Source organism: Tachypleus tridentatus, unplaced genomic scaffold (genome assembly GCF_004210375.1).
Source record: "Tachypleus tridentatus isolate NWPU-2018 unplaced genomic scaffold, ASM421037v1 Hic_cluster_1, whole genome shotgun sequence".
Taxonomy (NCBI): Eukaryota; Metazoa; Arthropoda; class Merostomata; order Xiphosura; family Limulidae; genus Tachypleus; species Tachypleus tridentatus.
Window position 1 is genome coordinate 9,584,239 of NW_027467777.1, and position 14,773 is coordinate 9,599,011.

Consider the following 14,773-nt stretch of genomic DNA (forward strand, 5'->3'; position numbering starts at 1 on the left):
TTGATTTCAGGTCCCTAGTGATACGATTTATTTTAGAATATTGGGTCGTACAACAAATGTTCTGTTGTACGATTTTGGCAACACAAACATTTTGTTTCTCTCATCTTGCTATGGTCTGATTAGATGTCCCGTAAAGGGAAGTCATAAACTAAAGATTACGTATGATTAAAAAAACATACGAGGCAACAAAAAAAGTATCTTGCCGTATTATAACGTTTAATACTGTACAACAACACTGGACATAAATAAATTTAAAAAATGAACAAGATGAACTCACCTACTTAATGTTCTAAATTTATGACAATATTACTTAAAACTTCTCATTCCACAATATCGTTCTGATACCTTTCCTTGTAACATCAGTAAGGAAGGACTTTCCTGGTAACATCAGTAAGGAAGGGCTTTCCTTGTAACATCAGTAAGAGGGACTTTTAACATCAACAAAGAGAGACTTTCCTGGTAGTATCAACAGTAGAGGCTTACCTGATAATATCAGTAAGGAGGGACTTTCCTTCGATAAAGATAATACTTTTTTAATAATTAACAGTCATCATTATTTCTGTGTGTATTTTTGTGCTTGTGTCCGTTTGTACTTGTTATTATCATAAGAATAACGTTCAAGTGCGTTTCATTCAGTTATTTCCAATAGTTATTTTCTACCAACGTTGTATATTTGTTGTTTTTCTTGTATTCGCCAGGTTTTCTCTTCTATCAATTTCTAATACCTTTCTTGTGCAAATATTAAAAAATATAAACATTTTTACCATAAAAAACATTGTTTCGCTGTCTTAACCAGCACTAATTCATTGTTTACATCCATTTGCTCAAATTGCACGTCGCACTCTGGAGTTGTGGTTGTGTTATAATGTGACGGTCAAATCCTACTATTCGATTACTATAAACAAAGAGAAGACGGTGGACACTATTGTTAAGTCATCTGTTAGTTCAATGTGAGGAATGGCTTGCTAAAATAGTCCTATTGAATCTATGCGCGACTCCCCCATGGATCAGCGATAATTTTGTGGAATTATAGCGTTAAAACCTAAGGTTCGACATTCCTCTTCGGGCATAGCGCGGATTGCCTATTTTGCAGCTCTGTGCTAAAACAAACAAAGTATTTTCACGATTATTCAAAATAAACAAACCAACGCTTCCAACTTTGTCCTTCCTTCAGTAAATTATATTTGCTTCCCCACTACACGCATTATAGTAAACACTGAACTCATGTGGAAAGTCAACAATCATCTATAATATTCATAAGAAAACATATTTCATAATGTTTACGTTGTTATTATCCTTGAACAATTATTATTATTATTTATTTTACTTTTTATTATATAGGTCTTTGTTTGTTCTTTTTCTTAACAGGTTGGCTCCACCAACTGTCCAACAAACTGGGTCATGATCTTGTAAACTACACAGATGCAACCACTGCCTACATCACCGCTTTATTTTACTACCAGCAGCCTTACTAGTGTAGGATTTGGGAACGTGTCGGCCAATACTAACACAGAGAAAGTATTTTCCATACTCACCATGCTTATTGGCGGTAAGAAAGCGTGTTGCATTTATAACAACGCATGAAATAGTAAAATAACACCTATACACAAATAGCAATGGAACAAAATTCCACCTGATGGACTAAAGATAAAACCATGTAACTAAAAAGTGGCAAGTAATCTGGTAAAACTGCCAATAACATTATATCGAGCGGAACTAATGATAGCATATAATGTTTTAAAGGTTTGTACTTACTGGGTACTTGCTAACTATCACTCCCAGTTTTCTTAACATACACATTCACAACAGTTGATAAGATTTTCGTACAGATTACAAGTATTTTGTACAGAAATAATGATATTAGTTTAATTAAGTATTGTAACTGAAGATCTGTTATTTTTGTATTGTAGTTATTTACAATCAGACTCTGAATACTTCAAGTATTCTCATCAACGTGTAGTTCCATGAAACGTTTAAAATTAAGAAACAGAAATAAAATGTACATACTTTTCAATTTTTCGTGGAATAATTTTAAAAGATGTTTTGGGTATAGTCTTAATTGCAAGTGTTTACATTTTCACGTATAATTTATTTTTATTTTTTATTTTATTTTTCAGTCGTTTAGCGTTGTTATTTTTCGCGACACACGTCAACGGGCGTCCTCAGGCAATATTACGATGTCTTTAGATGTCGCGACACACGTCAACGGGCGTCCTCAGGCAATATTACGATGTCTTTAGCAGATATTTCAGCTTTGAGAAGGATTTAGTTGCATTCGCATATTGCACTTAGCCTCATGACCCGAAAATATGGAGTTATACTTTAGAAAAATATTTAACCTTTCTAATACGTATTTTAAAACACAAATACCACTCACTTATTTAACAAAATAAAGATAAAACCTAAATACAGTTTAGTCGTATATCTAACTAATATATTTCTAGGTGAAAAACAACGCTAAGTGCTAATGAGAACACAAGCAGCAATAATACTCAGAGTGGTTTGACACACCAATTTAAAAATTACTATTGCTAAATTGTTGTTTGAAATTAGTTCTTTCTATTGGCTATAAACAACTACACAAATAGGTAGTGTTGAGTGTAAAATCACATGACTATTTGTAGAATGTGGAATGGCATCTGTCAGTAGTTCCTAAGATACTTATTTCTCCTTTCTCGGAACCTACCCTAAGGAATTTTGAAGAAGGCTTTATAAGCAGACAATTACCCTAGTTTCTGTCTAAACATTAAGATCTAATATACGAGAAGAAGTACTTAATTACAAAGACCGAAAGCTTCGACAGAGTACTACAAAACCGAAGATTAAGAATGTTTTCGTTTTTTGTAAGCTTCATTTGAACTGAAAAGAATTAAAATTAAAAGACAGATAATATAAAACGTTGGATTATGAAGTATATTATGTGTAGATTTCATTGATATACATTAATAAGAAAACTACTTAATTAGATTTGGAAGTTAAGTCAATAAATCCTTATGAAATGCGGAGAGAGAGACCCCGTAACCGTCGCTAACAAAACTTCAAGTTATCAATAGTGTCATATCAACTGGAACTAATGGTAACACATAGTGGGTTAATTCTCTCTCTCTTATATAGCCCTAAATTACCTATAACCTATCTATTGGAACTAATGTAAACATCTAAAGTCGTAACAATGCCGGAAAACATAGTTTTCATTTATCGTATCGACTCAAAGTATTGTTGATAACTAATATTGTAAGTACGCCATCAACATACCAATAACAGTGTATAAGCTGGAACTAACTGAGACAACTAATGTGACAAAGTAGCCACTAATATGGCTTAAGTTACTTGCAACGCCTTATTGTTTAGAACTAATAATAAACGTAATATGATGACGCTGTCAATAACATAGTTCTAAGTTACCTGTAACACCTTATCGACTGTATCAATAAATGACTATGTAGGCAATTAATGTCATAATACTACCAGTAATAAAGCTCGAAGTTAACAACAGCGCTATGTATTGACACGGACTAATGATGAAAACTAATAAGAAAACGTTATAATTAACACAGACTTAACTTACAAATAGAGCCGTATCGACTGATAACAATGCTGCCCATACCATAGTCACAAGTTTCAAAAGGACTTTACTGTCTGTAACTTTCTCTTTCTTATCCCTAAGTTACCATTAACTTCAGCGTCAGAAATTAATTATTAAGACCCATATGCTAAATCTGTCATTAACTTAGCTCTAACTGTGAGGACTGGAACTAACAGTGGCAAATAACGTGATAACGCTGCCACAAACATAGCCTTGAATTACCAACTTTTTTACAAAGAAGAGCAATAAATAAAAGTTACTAAATCTCTGACAACGTCCCTTATTAACAATTATTCATTCCACTGTCAGTTTTTGATATCCTTTGTAGTGTAGATTTATCAAATAGTTGTTTATGTTGATTTACGTTGTGAATCATTTACAGCAATGCTTTATGACACTTCTAGCGTTGTTTCAACCGACATACAAAATTAATAGTAGCGTCCTGCTATCTAGTTTCAAAACTAAGCAAAAAAAACACACAACAATAAGGATACTGTTTGCATATTTTTTACTAATATTTTTACCATAATACTTAAAGTATTTTGATTGTTATATACGTTAAAAAAGATTTTTAGGTAAGTAATATATACCTTATAGAGAAAATATTTACTATTTCTTGCAAAACCTAAGATTGGTTAATTCTTAAATTATTTTTGACTTAATTATACAATGAATCATGTATAATTGTCAGTTGATCAGTTTTTTTAAGTATTAAAATGTTATTGATAATTTCACCTTATAAAGAAAGTAAAAGAACAACAGTTTTGATGAACTTAGTATATGGTAAATATAGTTAGCGAGTCCACGTTTCTACTGACTGGGTAACAACATTTTCATTTACACTTATTAGTATTACACTTAAAATTTTTGTTTATTATTTTCAGTAGTGGTAGCACATCATCTGATATTCTTTTGGAAAGATGTGTTTGTACAGACAATGTAAACGAATGAGGATCATTCACTAGGCTTTTTTGGTATGTTAGTAAATATATAGAGCCTAAATGAAATTATAAAATAATATTAAAATACAAGTGTATTCTTAATATGTGTAACAGTTAATTAATCATAAGAGCCAATAATTGGATATACTATAGTTTAGAAAGCCCATGACGTCAATTATTGACAATAATTATAGGCTTGCATGAATCAATCATATCTAGCTACAGTATGTAAGGATAGATTCTTATGACGTAACACCAATGATTAAGAATAATTATAGCATGGTTCGAGTTTCATACGACTGAGCTATGTATAAATACTGGTAATAATTGGAGATAACTATATTGTAAAAAAAGCGTGGTCATGAAGTGTAATTATACTTTCATGAAACTACACATGTGGTTGTAATGATAACAATGAAAAATCACTATAGAGTAAAAGCAGAACACGAGGTTGTCAACTTCTTGTAGAAGTATAAAAACATATGTATACGAATTTATTTTAATTCTGCCAGTAATTAGTAAGTGACATTAACTATTGGCAATAATGGATGGTAGTTATAGTCGTGGTTGTATGAATTCACCATATCTAATTATAGAGTAACGAAATAAAAGGTGTGCTCATATTCTGGACACAACCTTCATTCCACGTAAGTACAGGTTAAAAATGCCAAGTGTTTTATAATGTGTACCGTTAGGCGTTTAAATACGCTATGAAAATTTTGTATATAAACGTGTAAAATTAAAGTACAAACAAGCTTGCAGTGAATATGGTGAATATTTTCAAATTGCACAATCATCATCTTCTTACAAATCATTCTGGTGCGTGTCTTATTTGTTTTGTTTATGGAGATGTGTTTTACTTATGCAGTAATTTAACTTAACATTTAAATAGCCCTAATTATTACAACACTAGGCCCTTGGAATTATATAGAATATATATATATATATATATAATGTATTTGAAATGAGTATTCGTCCTGGAGATAAAGATGAGAGAACTCTTCTATATGAAATTATTTTTTAAACAAATGAAATTTAGAAGTCTGTTTTTCTGCCACCACATCCTGAGGAAGAGAAAGGTATGATCGTATATATCACTTTTACTGATGAAAAAATTTCTGACTACTAATATTTATAATAGACATGAACATTTGTTTGTTTTGTGGTCTTTTAAGTTATATACGTATATATTTTCGAGATTAACTCTATTAATGTTATTGATGTCAATGAATTTTCCACTATCGGTACTAATTAGGGTTAGCCAGTGCAGACAGTCCTCATGTAGTATTGCACAAAATTAAAAACAATAATTGTATGGACTTGATATCATTAATTGTGCAGTATAATATTAGATGAGCATGAGCAGTAATGATAGTCACTACAAAGATGTTTGTTTAAGCTTTCTGCATGTGTCTCTAATGAAGAACAGTAATTTCGTTTTTGACTCGTGTAATATCTGTTACAATCTTGTTGTTATCATTCCTAAAGAGTAATACTGTTTTGTAAATGTTACAGTTGTGATTTTTTCTTGGACATTCCTCAGCAACCCCAGAAACATATGTGCCAGTTTTTCGTTCTGGATTAAACACTACATTTTACACCTTAAAATGCCAAAATAATTTAGACTATATAAGAAGCTTTTGATCTAATTACTATGCGATGCCCAATCAGTTTCAAATTGTATTTTTTCATCAGTAGGTATATAGATGTAAAGTTTTATTTTCCTCCTCCTTCACTTCGTACGAAAGTTTCGTAGCATTAACTCCCCGTCCATGAAAAACTTCTCGTACATCCAGATGTAAAGCTATTGTACGGTCCTTAAGAAAACTGTTGAATTCTGGATTCGTAGTTTTCATCTTCTCAAATTAATGTTCTCATATAGATACGACCTTATACTTCAGCCATTCCAGTGTAGTCTCGGTCAAAATATTTGCATACTATCTTATATGTATGTTATTGCCTGAATAGGTAGAGAGAAGGTAGCATATTATCAGACAAACGTACGAATTGTTATTCTGATCCATACAAGTTGTTTTGAGCATTTGTTCGTTGAAACACACATACACACCTCTTTTGTATAAAAATGCGGGATTTTTTAGTATAATAGTTTTCAAAACAGGTCAATATTTTGCTCAGCCAATTTCTCTGTACGTGGTGTAAAGCCATGCGTCATCATTTGCCAACAATTATAGGGATTCAAATTGTTCAACTGTCTAGAAATGTTATGAAGCGAGAGTAGATTGCAAGAACAGCTAGGTATCCCCAATATACTGTATTCAGAATCCTTAAATGTCGTGAGACTACAGGAAATATTGTTTCAGGAAAGTCTACTGATAGAAAAAAAAACTACCTAAAATAACCATGTTTTGAATGAGTTAACATGTCGAGGATGAAAAAAGTATTGCAACTCCAAACAATAGGAATGATATGAACACATTAATTTCAGGGTATCCAGAAGAACAATGAATAGAAGATTGACTAAACAAAGCTATTTTGTAAGAAGGGCTATTTGCAAACTAATATTAATCGGTTCACCACCACAACCATTTTACTTGGTCAAGACAGCATGCAAACTTACAGTTAGAATACTGATAATATGTCATCTTTTCAGATGAGTCCTCTTTCTGGCTTGTTAAAGTTGATAAAGTTGATTCGTGTTTGTTGTTTTCCTGGAAAACAAATGATAGAAGACTGTATCCCCACAGGGAGCACGCAGGAAGTGGTGCAATACACGTTTGAAAAGCTAGTCATCAATGTGGAAAACTACTATTAATAACCCCAACAAAACATCAATGGCACCTCCTACAAGTGTCACAGAGAGACAGTATTTCTGCCATATATCAAAGCAAGGAGTGGCAGTACCTTTGTGTTTCAGGATGATAATACCTTTGCAAATAGTGCATTTGTGTATAGAATTATCTTAATCAAACCAGAAGGATTGCCATGGCCAGAAAAGTTTCCAAATTGTAATCCCATTGAAAACCTTTGGGCAGAACTGAGTTAGAAAATTGGTAACAACGGCTCTAAACCAGCTACTTTGGTGAAGTTGCAGCGCCTTTTAGTGACAAGTTAGGATGAAATCACAGTGAATTACAATTAATATGCTCATTTATAACATTTCACGTTGGCTTGGTGGGGTTATTAGAGTAGAAAGACCATCAAGTGTTGGATGCTTAACATGAAATTATGTAACACTATAGATGCTATTTATAATAATTTGATGTTATAATTTTTTATAATATATGTTTTGGTAGTTTTGTTGTTATAGGAGAAATGTTGATTTCCACGTCTATCTACAGGTGGATGATAAAATTATTTACTGTTTTAATAAGTCACTCATGATATCCACAAAAACTGTCTCATTATACAAATACATGTTTAATATAACACGCATTTCTCATTTTCAGAGCAATATGTATATTTGTATTCCACTTTAATAATAATAATCGTATTTCGTTATTCGTGATGACGAGGAACCTACTTGAAGTAACATTGTATTTCAAAACGGTTAGCATGTGTATTAAAACTTTTATTAAAATAAAGTAGAGAACAACGTTTCGACCTTTTGCAAATTATCTTTGTTAACTTGAAGATGGCCTAAGAAGGTCGAAACGTTGTTCTCTACTTTATTTCAATAAAAGTATTAATATCCATACCAGGCGTCTTGAAATACGATAATCTTATTTACACAATATGCAAACATTTCGGCCAAGATTTTATGTTTTCTAATATTTTAAATGGATCTGCTAGAATGATGTTCGTTGTATCAGGATCATAACACTATTACACTCGGGATAGAAACACCTTTAAAAGTCACATATTATACTATGTTTCTTACAGGTGCCATTACCACTATAATTTAAGATTTTAGCCAAACCACCATTAAGTGCCTCTTGAATATTAATATATTCAGACTGCTGCACATAACCTAATTGACTATAGTTGTTAGACGTACAAAAGCTATACACTTTGGTAGTATAGACATGCTTCTACATATAGTCATGCATATGGAAGCAACAATCATACATCTGAAAGGGTCAATATTGCAGGTGGCGAGGAATCCAGTTTTGGTATGTGGTCAACTCTAATGTAGAATGCCAACATCAGATCGATAATTCCTCACGAGATAAAACAAATAATACATATATTTCAAGAAACATTAATAAATAGAATTTTCTTCGCATTTTATCGTCATATGAACAATATTTTAGGATTATGTAATTTTCAGGTTTTACGAATATACAATTTTAGGATTACATAACTTTCAATTTTTAAGAACTTGCCATAATAACTTTTAACAACTTGTCTTTCAAGAGAAGATATATCTTATTGATACATCTCATTTTGATAGTTAAATATATACTCTTCCAGTCAGTGCTATTGGTGCCAGTCAAAACTTTCTCTCTATGGGCATTGTCATGGTATTTAGTGAATAGAAGCTTAAGGGAAGTACAGAGCCTCGATACTCATGGTTTAACTTTCTGTTAAAACGCGTGGAAAACGTACTTCTGTAACTTAGCTTAACTATCTGTCTTTGTTTCAATAAGTGCTATCTACAACTTTTGTACACTTGTGTACATAATACACATTTTGTATTTTATATTTATATTACTATTTCAATTAGAGTTTATATTTTTCACTTTTGTAACATTGTGTAAACAGACACTGAATTTATGAGAAGAATTTTTAAGGTAGATTTTCAAACAACGTTATGGTAACATGGGATATATTTTATAAACTTATGCAAACAACGTCAACTTTTATTATTTGTTTTTCAGTTGCAATCAGTGTTCTATCTCAAAGTATCTTTTAAACTTATGCAATAACATCAACTTTCATTATTTGTTTTCAGTTTCAATCAATGCTCAATCTCAAATGTAACAAATTTTGAACAAAAAATGCACGTACTTGAGCCTGGCTAAAGATCAAGGGCTAGATAAAGTGTACTTGATGCCTGCGTAAAGATAAAAAGTTAGGTAACTGTATGTTAAGCTTCAGTTTTTATGATCAACTTGAGAGAGAGGAAAGATGACCATTTGAGAAAGTTACTAGAACCCAGACGAGACACAGTCTTATATTTGTCTTAGCATATTTGAAAGTTCATATATGTTTCTATATTTGTTTGAAATTTTGTGCAAAGCTTCATGAGGGCTATCTGTGTTGGCTTTTCCTACTTTAGCAGTAATAGACTAGAGCAGCGTTTCCCAAACGTTTAAACTAGGGACCGATTTATTTTTGTAATTTTCATGAGGTCTGGCTTCCTCAAATACGTAATTAGATAACTCAATAAGACTCTATAATATGATGGCCAATTCCACTATTCGTTGGTAAAAGAGTAGACCAAGAGTTGGTGGTAGGTTGTGTTAACTAGTTGCTTTCTCTCTAGTCGTTCACAGCCACATTATGGATGCCTAATGCAGATAGTCCTCACGTAGCTTTACGCGAAATTGAAAATAAACCGAACCTTTTTAAATACTAATTGTTTCCATCTGTTAGCGTCATGTTCTATAATTATCTGTAATTTCTTTAATCTATAACTATGCTATAATTACTGTTATATTTAGTCAACTGTTTCCCCTCTATGCCTTCGGGCAGTGAAAGAAATTGAACCACGATTGACTTCCACCACCAGAGTGCCAATATAACTACTGATATGTGTTTTCGTTTTAGTCCTTTTTGTTATTTTAAATTATAAGCTCAATATTTTGTGATCCCATATTATACTGTTTCAATTAAGTGAAATTTTATGTTAAAATTTGCCTAGTTTATGCTAAAGAAGGTGGAGAATAAGCCTTACCTACTCTAGCTGGAGGTAAATGATAGCGGATGAAACTCATATTAATTGTGGAATCAGAAGCATCTGAAGTTTTTATTCACCTAATACCCTCCCCCCCCATTAATGTTCAGTTTCTAATTCTGGGAGAATATTGATATATAGAAGACGTAATACTTGTTATAAAAATAATGTTTTACAGACAATTTTTTTTATTATACATCCTTCTTATTGAGACTCTTGTCTATGATAGACCCTGCTTCTGTTGAGAGAAGAACTTCTTATAAAGTAACTAGAATCTGAAACCTGTAGTGGGCTAATTATAAACAAAACGGCAAGAACATATCTGTGTGAAACATCATTGTAAAAGTGTGGTCTCTAGAACCACAGAAAATTCCTTCTGTTGTTTGTAAATTCTCTTTATTTGGTTTGGTTCCTTGCTGAGACAATGGTAAGTCTACAGATTTACAACAATACAATTAGGGCCTCGATGGACACACACTCTTTAATTGGTAGTTCACATTTTTTTGCTTCAAAATATCAAATGTTACTTTTTCTTTGATTTGATGTTTCTAACTATAGCCAAACCTTATGCAATATATAGATAAAACGAACTTATCGGAAGCCATAAATCCAAACATAGATGTTCATAATTAAATGTTATCACAGAGAAAGAACAACTACTCGTCAGCGTTCACCACCTACTTGATGATTTCTAATCGAATAGCGTGATTTCTACAGGTTTTATAATACGCTTACCTCTCTGAAAGCACGTGGCGTGTTCAGCGGGATTCTGCGAGCTCATACCTTAGATATAATGACCCAGAACCGAAATCTAACACACTGGTCACTAAGCCACGCCACATTTTTGTTTTCCATCTATACTTATGTATGTGTGCCCACCTGTGGCTCAGCGATATGTTACCGAATTTGCAACTCTTTGAAACTGGTTTCAATATCAGTGGTGGGCAGAGCACGGACAACCCATTGTGTAACTTTGTACTTAACTACAAAAAACCAATTGCTGTATGTTGGACACAGTTTAATGTTACCGACTAGACTCTAGAGTACACTGAACGTTTTTATTGTAAAGCACGTTTGAAATATAAAGAATTACACTTACCGTTAATAAACTAAGTACATTCGTGTTATTTGACACCTAATATGTTTAATTGTTGTGGTAAAATAGAATTTATTTGTTTATAAATGTACACATTATATAAACAGAAAATAATAGATTGTGTAGATTGGCTCTTCATTACAAATAAACAAACAAAAAATTTATGCACGTTTTTTTTTGTTTTATCCGATAAGACAACAATACTAACCAGATCATGGAAGTATAATTTTTAAATAGAACCTTACAGAACCAATTAAACTTTTGATGTAAAACAAAACTTACTTTATAAAAACGTATAAGCTCACGCTAGTTTTAGTATTTGCATATTTATTTAATGCGCTAACGTCTTTATTCTTTTTGCCAGCGTTGATGCACGCCGTAGTTTTTGGTAATGTGACAGCCATCATTCAACGTATGTACTCAAGACGATCCCAATATCAGACAAAACTGACAGATCTGAAGGACTTTTTCAGGCTACATCAACTATCGAAACAGCTACGACAGCGAATGATAGATTACTTTCAAACAACGTGGTCTCTAAATCATGGAATTGATCCAAATGAAGTAAGATTTTTGTATTTATAAGAAAAAGCTTGAAAACTGTCTTTCTTATTACTTGTTCAAGCTCAACTAGTCTCAGGTAATATCACAGGCAAGAATAATAACCGTAATAACAAGAGGAATGGCAGAAAATGTTTCACTGAATTATGTTTCATTTTCTAACTTACTGAATTGAAAAATACAGAGGCTGAACATAAGTTCTGTAATAAAAACAAACTTCTGATCAAACTGAGAGGCTATATTTCCTGTATCAAACTTGTAAATCACATTGATCGTATCAAAAGTCGCTGATCGAATTGTCTTTGAAATAATTAAGCTAGCTCACATTTTTAGCGCCCTTTCTTTTTCCAGTCGATAAGGTCTTGTTAACCTAAATTACTGAGGGATCACTATGGGCTATTTAATTAAACACATTTTCTAAACAACTGGTGGCTCTTGACTGTGTTTGCTACAGTTTCTATAATGTATGGAATCACGCACAAAAATCTAAGCAAAAATATCATCAACATTGGATTTAAGTTGGCCAGTTTTAAATATTTTATCCTATGTTTTTTTTTACAAAGAAACTGCTTGGTTTCACAAACTTCTTTAGTCAGTTTTTTTAGTTAAGAAAAGATTACTCAGTATAATCCAGTATATGAAACTCCACCGGTAGTAAACAGTATTAAAACAACTCAGTGATTTGAGAGGTCGATACAAACTCGTCCAGTGCATGAATATATAATACATTTTTTTAGATTTTATGAGTGCTTATTTGTATATGAAAAAACAAGATAGAAGTGTAAAAACAATCAGCAAGTAAGCCATTTTTGTATTTTTTACTAGTTCGTCCCATTGCGTCAGTAATTCCTGCACTGATCAATAAATAAAACAATTTAACAAATACGATAAAGCTCGTTATTTCACGGTCAGCAGATGCATGATCACTGGCTGTAATTGGCTATTTGTTTTTTGAAGTCATTGAAACTTTTAAATGACGATTAGTTAACACCGAGCGTATAAACAATGTTTCTGTTCATCGCTGTCGAACGTTAATAGGTTCCCAATACGAATATTTCCTCCTTACAAATATAGTAACTTGATTTTTAAGAAGTTGAAAACTAAATTTTATATAATATAAAAAATGGCAAATTATTCTTTAAATTATATTACAGAACATGATTAACTTACTTTTTTTTAGAACATTAAATTGGTATTTCTCATGTAGATTTTCTATAAAACAACGAATGAGGCAGAAATTTAACAAAAATAACAGTACCCAGGAATAATATCTCAGCTTATTCAGTTTGAAATACGATCATGAGAGGTGCGGATTAGAACATGAGATCACCAAATCAGTACTAACCCTTGAGTAACTTTCCGTGTGACAAATTAAGAAAATGTCTTCGATTTTCTCGTTATTATCGGACGTGTCTACTCCTTCTGAGTAGAATTAGTCAGTTGTAAGTGAAAGATGTGCAGAACATAAATAGCTAACCGTGTAGTATTGCATTAAACAAACCAAAACAGCAAGTTAGGTTTATTGTAATAACATTTGATTATATTACAAAAATATATTTGGAAAATATTAATTTGTATTAATAAATTCATCGTGTTCGAAGTTCCATTGGCTATTAATTAGAGGGCGCTTGGGAATGTGGGCCTTACTTTTTTTATATAAGTTCGTCCAATCTTGCAGTATGGTACTGCCTTATGCTAACATTTTATTCTTCGTATTATTATGGCTTTTTACTTGAAACTGACAAAACGACATTGTTTGTGATGTAATGTTTTTGTGTAATTTTTAGGCTCAGCAGTTTTCTTTTTGTGTGTCTCTACGTATTATATTTTTCTTAAATTACAAACTTTCTTTCCTCTTTAATATTTTTGCATAAATCAGTGAAATTACTATTTTTAATTTTGCTTGATTCCCATTACTTTTGTAACAGGTACTGCGGGAATTTCCAGATGAGCTTCGAGGAGACGTTTCCATGCACCTTAACAGAGATTCTCTCCTTCCAATATTTGAGACGGCTCCCCAGGGTTGTCTGAAACAGCTGTCTCGTCACATTAAAGTAATTTCTGTGCACCGGTGAATACCTGGTGCACACAGGAAGATCTTTAGGTTATTTATATTTTGTTTGCAACGGTTCGATGGAGGTATTACAGACCAGCATGGTGGTTGCCATTTTGGGTAAGTGAAGAAATTTTACTTCTATTAGTGTTCATCAAAGAACAAAATACCATTGAAGGAGCTTAACTTGTCAGGGATCACGAATTCGTTCAACAGTTCAATTCATCTTATTGAAAGAAAAAATAAGCAAACACTGAATAATTAAATTATGTCTTAATCATTAAAATTAAAGTCCTCTAAGAGGTGACATCAAGTTCTTTCCTTGAGTCAAACCGTTCCACATCCCTGAAAACCAGTATCAGGGTTTCTTGTAATATTAAGATTGTCTAAGGCTATAATTGAAAACTAGTCTTTCTTCCTTATTTTACAGTATTTAATGAACAATATAAACGTAGTAGTAGTACTGCGAACTATATTTTTCTTATTTTAATTTTTTTTGTTTGCCAGAGAAGCTTGGTATGATATAATCATGACGCGACATCTAGAAAGATACTATAATATGTAGAAAAATAGTGCTAATAAACTGCTGACTACGTGAGTTAAATGTTCAGTTCAGTGTCTGTTTGACAATGGAGGTGGATGTATCAATTCGTCAGTGATTCAAGGATTTCGTTACTCAAACAATGTGTTTGTTATCAATCAGTTAAAAAGGGAGTCCTGCAAGTAAGTTTGTATTTGT

General features: G+C 32.2%; 1 pseudogene across 1 annotated transcript in view; it reads left to right on the forward strand.

Moving 5' to 3' along the window:
* LOC143242015 (uncharacterized) overlaps positions 1–14,773 on the forward strand; it is a 56,562-nt pseudogene that overhangs the window by 26,615 nt on the left and 15,174 nt on the right. Inside the window, exons 3-5 of the transcript XR_013022383.1 lie at positions 1,262–1,549; positions 11,785–11,984; positions 13,910–14,154. The product of XR_013022383.1 is annotated as an uncharacterized LOC143242015 (transcript). The remainder of the gene's footprint in view (positions 1–1,261; positions 1,550–11,784; positions 11,985–13,909; positions 14,155–14,773) is intronic.